This window comes from Zalophus californianus, chromosome 1 (genome assembly GCF_009762305.2).
Source record: "Zalophus californianus isolate mZalCal1 chromosome 1, mZalCal1.pri.v2, whole genome shotgun sequence".
In the NCBI taxonomy this organism is placed as follows: Eukaryota; Metazoa; Chordata; class Mammalia; order Carnivora; family Otariidae; genus Zalophus; species Zalophus californianus.
Window position 1 is genome coordinate 134,387,532 of NC_045595.1, and position 8,098 is coordinate 134,395,629.

Here is an 8,098-nt window from a genome sequence, read left to right on the forward strand (position 1 = left end):
CTGTGCTGGGTGTCTTGAGTATTCTATTTTGTATTTGCATTTAATTGCTTAATAGTCTCTACCTTAGGTAGATAGCTACAGATGGAGAAATTAAGGCTCAGAGAGATTATGTAATGGGCTCAAGTTTGCAGTTAATAATAGCAGACAACTCAAATCTGTCTGACTTCAAAACCTTTCAAAACCTCCTTCCACTTTATCACGAAGTTGCAGGATCCAAATAGGGCAAATCCCAAAGTTCATAGAAAAATATCAGGAAACATAAACCTTTGAGGACACAGGATGCAGTAATCAAAATTAGATGCTCTTTTACTGGCCACCTATAGAGATCTTTCCGGGAAGATTTGTAATTGTGATTACAATATAAATTTCAACACCGTACTCTTTAAGTACTGTGTGTTTTAGTTGATGTAATACCATTTTCAGTCAAAAATTTCATGCACCTGCCTTGGTCCTCCTTCCAAACCCTTTCTCTGTACCTTCCTTCTGTCTCCTTGACACCCTTGTTGTCACATACCCTTCCCCTTGTTCCATCAATTCCTGCCAGTCTCCTGCCTTCTCTCATCTCTTCCACCTATCCCCCATGCCTTCCCTGCGAAGAGGCCGATCTCTCCGTTGTGTAAGGGACCAAGCACATCTCTCCAGAGTTGGGAAAGAAAATTCTAAACTGATGAAACAACTGGTCCTGAAAGCTCATTCCTGGGTGCTAAACAGAGCAGAAAGATACTGAAGAGGGTGGATCCCGCAACTCCAGGAGACCACATCCCAGAGAGGGGACTGAAGTCCAAGGGGTCCGGGATTCCTTCACTATATGGAAGGCATGAATTTAAAATGCAACCGGTAGAAGAAAAACTATAGATTTTTTAAACAGTGTCATCAGGAAAAGCCTCACATACAGAATACTTCAGTGATTGATAATGCAAGAGAAGAGAGAAAATCTACCTGCATTTACCTAGGACTGTCCACAGGAGACAGACAGGACTCAGTGACTTCTAATCTCTGGAAAAGTGCACCTTCTAGAGGAGGAGAAATACACACTCTGTCACACCCCAGCTGAAGCAAAGGGTACACACACAAGAGATACAAACAGGAAATGGCTTTGTCTCCTAACAGCGTCTTTTAACGTCCCTTTTTAAGCCCCTGGACAACCAACATCCCAGAAAGATCTTGAAGTTTTCCAGGGTCTCCAAAGGTTATAGGAAGAGCTTCATCTGGGGCCTTTTAAAAAACAAACACACACACACACCCAAAACCAGTCCATAGTAAACAAACAAAAACACCTTACATCCAATTCAATACTTCCCACCCCTCAGGCCTGACCTGTGGCTGGAGGATCCACATTGGATAAGAAGGCATGTGTGGTGTGCCATTTCTCTGGCTACTTCATCCACCTCTCCTGGCTCCTGCGGCATTGGGTTAGGGGGCAGGGAAAGGTCTTTTAACCTAGCCTGGTACAGTTTGTGATCTCTTGACTAACAGTGGACCGATGTTCAAGTGTTAGGTCTTTTTTCCTTTCCTTTTCTTTCTTTTTTCAGGCCAGGAAGAGCACTGGGCCCCACCTGGCGGGAGGACCCCTTCGGGGAAGCAGAGGGGCTCGGCCCACACCCGAGGGTAGGTAGTGGGGGGGGGGGCATTTCCGCGGAGGGGGGGCGGCGCTGGGGGGGTCTGGCACCCCAAGGCATGCCCTCAGGTCCGTGGAGGCTTTCTCGCGAGGGCACATCACCACCACCGATTGTCCCCACCAGCGGGAAGGCATTCAGAGACGCCGGGACGTTGGGCGAGGGTGCGGTATGGGCAAGCCTAGGGCATCGCAGGCGTCTGCGGTGGGAGCCCTAGCCCCGTGCTGCCACAGGCTCGTTCCCTCGCCTCCCTCGGCTCCTCGAAGTCTTACTGAGCATCCCGCGTTACCTGCAAGTTCGCTTCTCGGGCAGGAAAGGAGCCCAAGCGTACACACATATTGGCCACAGGGTAGCTCTGAAAGATGGCCAGAGCGCCGCGTGGCTGGCTCTGCCCGCCACCATAGCTCACGAGGCCGCGTTCAACCCACCACCATCGCTCACACGGCCGCATGCAACGCGGCGAAGGCAACACGCGGTGCGCCCGGGAAACAGCGGGACGATGAGGCCGCCCCCAGAATGGGACCGGTGCGTCACCCATACCTACTCCACCCAGCTCCTCCGACACTCCGCCCACGCCGCTGCCGCCTCAGCGGGTCGCTGGGAAGGGGAAACCACTCCTCCGCCCGGCCTCCCACACCTGAGCGACCCCGCTGCCTCAGGCGCTGCGAGGGCACCACAGAGAGCCGCGAAAGACGCGCGCCGGCGCCAAGGCTGCGCGCGCAGCTGCAGGGCCCTCGCCGCCGCACACCGCCGGGAGGGCGACTCGCGGGCTCCTGGGAGAGCGCTGCGAACGAGGACCCGGCCCGGGAGGCAGAGGGAGCCGGAATCCCCAGCCCCACACGCTCCCCCTACCCACAACCCCACCTCCTCCTTCCACAGGCTGCCAGTGCGCGGGGAGCTCAGGTGAGGAGTGGTGGGCAGAGCGAGAAGAGCGGCCCCTTTTGCCTGAATGCCGCTCCCTCCTGTGGTGTGGCTCAGGCCCAGCCAGGGAGAGCGTCATCACATCCATGAGTACTTCAAAGGCTAGGTCTTCAGAGGGGAAGCATCTGTGGGTTCTTCAGAAGGCCCCCTGGTACCTTTGTAGTGCATGGTTCCCTGATGTGGGTGATGTCTTCTCTCACTAATTTGTTGTGATCCACCCACTTGGCTCCTGACCCCTGGCGATAACCCCCACTTTGCCTTACTGCTAGAGTCCTGGCAGATAGCCCTGTGGGACAGGATCCCATCAAGGCAGCTCAAAGCCCATCCCTTACTGCAGAGTCCACTTCACCAAGGAGCTCACACATCCTTGCCCCACCAAACTGTTGCTCTCTTTGCTCCTCCATCAAGGTCTGCTCTAGCCTGCCTTCTCCTTTCAGAATTCTCCAAGTGAGAAGAAAACACCAGTGTTTATTTCACTAGGACCACCCCTAACCCCACCACTACCTTCCACCTCAAACTTCAGGGTCTCTATATCAGGCTCACCCTAACTCTCTTAGCCCATAACTCTGGCTCTATGGAAGCACAGGCACTGTGATTACTTGTCAGCCCATCACTTAATCACATCACATCCTCATAGGCAAATTCTGAAATAAGCCACCTTTGAAATCTTAGTTTCCTATGAAGCTAGAGGTAAATGGCAGGCTGATTAGTCATAGGGCCAGCTCTGTCATCCTTCAGGAAGCCCTGAAGGTATGTATAATGATATTCTTTAGAAAGGGAGCTTTGAGAATTTAACTACAATTCTGAGACTCTAGAAAAATTCCATTCCATATCCTTTTACATTAACAACAACAATTCAGTTCTATTTCTTGACATAGTTGCTGGTTACTTGGGTGCATTCACATTGGGAAAAATTCACTGAGCTGTGTGTTTATGCTTTGTGTACTTATCTTTATGTAGGTTATACTTGCATTAAAAAGTTTATTTACAGGAAACGATCCTGAATCCATTGTACATTGGATTCTTTTTTTTTTTTTAAGATTTTATTTATTTATTTGACAGAGAGCACAAGCAGGGAGAGCAGCAGACAAAGGGAGAGGGAGAAGCAGCCCCCCACCCACAGTGCAGGGAACCCAACGTGGGGCTCAATCCCAGGACCCTGGGATCATGACCAGAGTGGAAGGCAGACACTCAACCGACTGAGCCACCCAGGCGACCCTGTACATTGGATTCTGTGCCAGATGTTTTGCATATCTTATCTTATTTAATCAGGGTGACTAACATTTATTAAGTACCAGCTATATGTCAGCATTATTTATTATTATTTACATTCTTTCTTTAAATTTGTACTGTGATATGTAACATATACCCAGAATATGTTCAGTTTAACAAATAGTTATAAAGTGAAATGTAACCCAGATCAAAAAATACATTGCCAGCACTCCAGAAGTCCCTCATGACCTCCTGATCATAACCTCCTGCAATATTCTGATCATAAGCATTATTTAATTTAATCCTCACAACAATCCTGGGAAATTATAATCAGTGGCTGCCATTTGAAAAATTCCCAGAGTTTACCTAGATCTGGGACACATTTGAGTTCTGATCAGTCAGAATGCAGAAACCTCTTAGAGCACCTGAGATATTCAGTAAAGACCCCAGAGTCACATCTCACTAACAGGACATTAGTCCAAGAATAAAGGCTACTCTAGACCTACAATAACAAAATTTTAAAATAAGCTTCAGTGGGTGCCTGGGTGGCTCAGTCAGTTAAGCATTCAACTTGATTTCAGCTCTGCTCATGATCTCAGGGTAGTGAAATCAAGCCCCACCAGACTCTGTGCTGGGCATGGAGCCTGCTTAAGATTCTCTCTCTCCCTCTCCCTCTGCCCCTCTCTTCCCCCCACTCACGTACAAGTGCTCCCTCTCTCAAAAAAATAAAATAATAAAATAAATTTCAAAAGGATCAAATTGATCTTCTAATAATTCAACTCCTACCAGAACAAAGGTCAACATTCTTTAAAGGAAGAAAGAAAACTCCCATGCTCAACAAATGTCAAAATGTCCAACATCCAATCATATATTAAAAGATATGCAAAGAAACCAATAAAAAAAATTAAACCCTGGGCCATTTGGCTGGCTTAGTCAGCAGAGTGGGTGACTCTTGATCTCATGGTTGTGGGTTCAAGCCCCACATTGGGTGAGAGTTTACTTAAAAAAATAAAATCTTTTTAAAAAATTGAACCATGACAAGGAGAAAAATCAGTCAGTTAAGAACAATTAGAAATAACAATAGTAATGGAATTACCAAAAATGTATGCTAAAACAACCATTATAGCTATGTTAAGGTATTTAAAAGAAGAATAAACATAATACAGAGAGAAATGGAAGATATAAACAAAACCAAATGGAAATTCTGGAGATGAAAAATACAATGTCTGAAATAAAATTTATTAAACGTCCGAAAGGGATTAACAAAAGAGGCACCTGGGTGGCTCAGTCCATTAAGCATCCAGCTTTTGATTTCAGCTCAAGTCATGATCTCAGGGTTGTGAGACCCAGCCCCACGTAAGGCTCCACACTCAGCAGGGAGTCTGCTTGAGATTCTGTCTCTCCCTCTGCCTTCCTTCCACCCCCTCCCCCACTTGCTCTCTTTAAAACAAATAAATAAGTCTTAAAAAAAAAAGTTAGGCACTGTGGAAGAAAAGATCAGTGACCTTGGAGACATAATAATGAAAGCTATCTAAACTAAAGCACACAGAGAGAAAAAGGCTAGAAAAAACTGTACAGTCTCAGTGACCTATAATAGCAAGTAGTCTAACATATATATAATAGGATTACAAGAGGAAAAAGTGGGGGAGCGACAGAAAAAATATTAAATGGAACAGTTGCTGAAATTTTCCAAATTTAATGAAAACTCTAAACCCATGGATCCAAGAATCCCAGCAAACCCCCATGCAAGATAAATACATACACATAGACCCCCTCCCCCCCCCCGCACACACACATATTTAAAAAAACAAAAAAGCAAGGCATATCATAATCAAATTGCTGGAAAAAAAGTGGTAAGAAAATATTAAAAGTAGACAAAGAGAGGCTCCTGGTTGACTCAATCAGTGGAGTATGAAACTCTTGATCTGGGGCGCCTGGGTGGCTCAGTCAAGCGTCTGCCTTCAGCTCAGATCATGATCCCAGGGTCCTGGGCTCGAGCCCTGCATCGGGCTCCCTGCTCGGCGGGAAGCCTGCTTCTCCCTCTCCCACTCCGCCTGCTTGTGTTCCCTCTCTCACTGTGTCTCTCTCTGTCAAATAAATAAATAAATAAATAAATAAACATTTAAAAGAAACTCTTGATCTCAGGGTTGTGAGTTCAAGCCCCACATTAGGTGTAGAGCTTATATAAATGAATGAATGAATGAATGAATGGTCTTCAAGCAAAGGGAAATAATACCAGATGGAAACTTAGATTGACATAAAGAATGAAGAGTGTTGGGGCACCTGGGTGACTCAGTCAGTTAAGCATCTGCCTTCGGCTCAGGTCATGATCCCAGGGTCCTGGGATTGAGCCCCACATCGGGCTCCCTGCTCAGCTGGGAGCCTGCTTCTCCCTCTCCCTCTGCCTGCCATTCCCCATGCTTGTGTTTTCTCCCTCTCTCGGTCAAACAAATAAATAAAATATATAAAAAAAAAAAAAAGAGGAGGGTGGGGGGATAGGTTAGCCTGGTGATGGGTATTAAAGAGGGCACATTCTGCGTGGAGCACTGGGTGTTATGCACAAACAATGAATCATGGAACACTACATCAAGAACTAATGATGTAATGTATGGTGATTAACATAACAATAAAAAATTTTAAAAAATAAAAGAATGAAGAGTGACAAAAATGGTAAATATGTGGGTAAATATAAAAGACTTCTTTCTCTGTTTTAATTCTTATAAATGTTAACTGCTTAAAGCAAAAAAAAAAAAGACCCCACAAGTTTTTGTAGAATTTATAACATATGTAGAAGTACAGTGTATGACAACAGTAGCACAAATGACAAAAGAGGGGGGAATGGAAGTATACTGTTATAAGTTTTTTACATTATACATGAAGCAGTATAATATTATTTGAAAATAGACTGTTCTAAATTAAAGATGAATATTATAAATCTTATAGCAACCACTAAAAAGCCAAAGAAAAGAGATATAGATAATAAGCTTATTGTGGAAATAAAATACTCCATTAATCCAAAAGGAAACAGGAAAAGACGAGGAAAAATGAGCAAAGCAAATGGGACAAATAGGAAATGAATGGCATAATGGTAGATTAAAACACAACTATATCAAACATTACATTAAATGCAAATTATCTACCACTGTGCTTAAAGGATAGAGATTATCACACTTCATAAAAAAGCAAGATTCAACTCTCAACTGTAAACTGCCTATAAGAAATTGACTTTAAATATAAGGATACAGGGGTGCCTGGCCGGCTCAGTTGGTGGAGCATGTAACTTCTGATCTCAGGGTTGTGAGTTCAAGCCCCACATTGGGTGTAGAGATCACTTCAAAATAAAATCTTTTTAAAAATAAATAAATAGGGATGCCTGGGTGGCTCAGTCGGTTAAGCATCTGCCTTTGGCTCAGGTCATGATGCCAGGGTCCTGGGATTGAGTCCTGTCTGCATCAGGCTACTTGCTCAGCATGGAACCTACTTCTCCCTCTGCCTGCTCTGCCTGCCGCTCCCCCTGCTTGTGCTCTCTCTCTCTCTGACAAATAAATAAAATCTTTTAAAAAAAAATACATGAAGCAAAACTAATTGAACTGAAAGAAGAAAGACAAATCTATAATTATATCTGGAGTTATAAATACTTGTCACTCAAATATTGACAGAACAGTAAACAAAATCAGTAAGGACATCAAAGATTTGAACTCTTATCAGGTCTCCTGGGTGGCTCAGTCGTTAAGCGTCAGTCTTTGGCTCAGGTCATGATCCCAGGGTCCTGGGATCAAGACCCCCCCCACCCTGCATTGGGCTCCCTGCTCCACGGGAAGCCTGCCTCTCCCTCTCCCACTCCCCCAGCTTCTGTTCCCTCTCTCGCTGTGTCTCTCTCTGTCAAATAAATAAATAAAATCTTTAAAAAAAGAAAAAAAGATTTGAACTCTATCGAATAACTTAGCCTAATTGACATTTATAGAACACACCACTCAACAACAGAAGATACCTTCCTTTCAAGTGTACATTAAATAGTCACCAAGATAGACTGTATATTTGGGCCATCAAACACAAATGGAACCACTAATGTTTTAAATCCTGTTTTTGGATCAAGCATCTTTTTTGGGGGGAACTCCATGGATTAATGGGGTATATATTGTGTCACTCTGTCTATACAGCAGAAAACAAAAATGCCAAATGCTACAAATTTTTAAATATTTGAAATTAAATGAAAATCCTCTCAAATGATGTTAAACACAAAAATACACCACAAATATCTTTTACCCAAATCAATAGGAAGTCCCAAGTCCCAGATAACAATGCTCAAACTCATGGCCACGTATTATATATACATTTTTTTGTCTTTT

The 8,098-nt window shown here is 44.3% G+C and overlaps 1 long non-coding RNA gene across 1 annotated transcript; it reads right to left on the reverse strand.

The window, feature by feature from the left end:
- Nucleotides 1-939: 939 nt before the first annotated feature.
- On the reverse strand, nucleotides 940-2,296 carry LOC113918021. The gene is made up of 3 exons (XR_004819683.1): nucleotides 2,157-2,296; nucleotides 1,318-1,400; nucleotides 940-1,013 (listed from the first exon to the last, which is right to left on the reverse strand). It is a non-coding gene; the product is annotated as an uncharacterized LOC113918021 (long non-coding RNA).
- Between the last annotated feature and the right edge of the window lie 5,802 nt (nucleotides 2,297-8,098).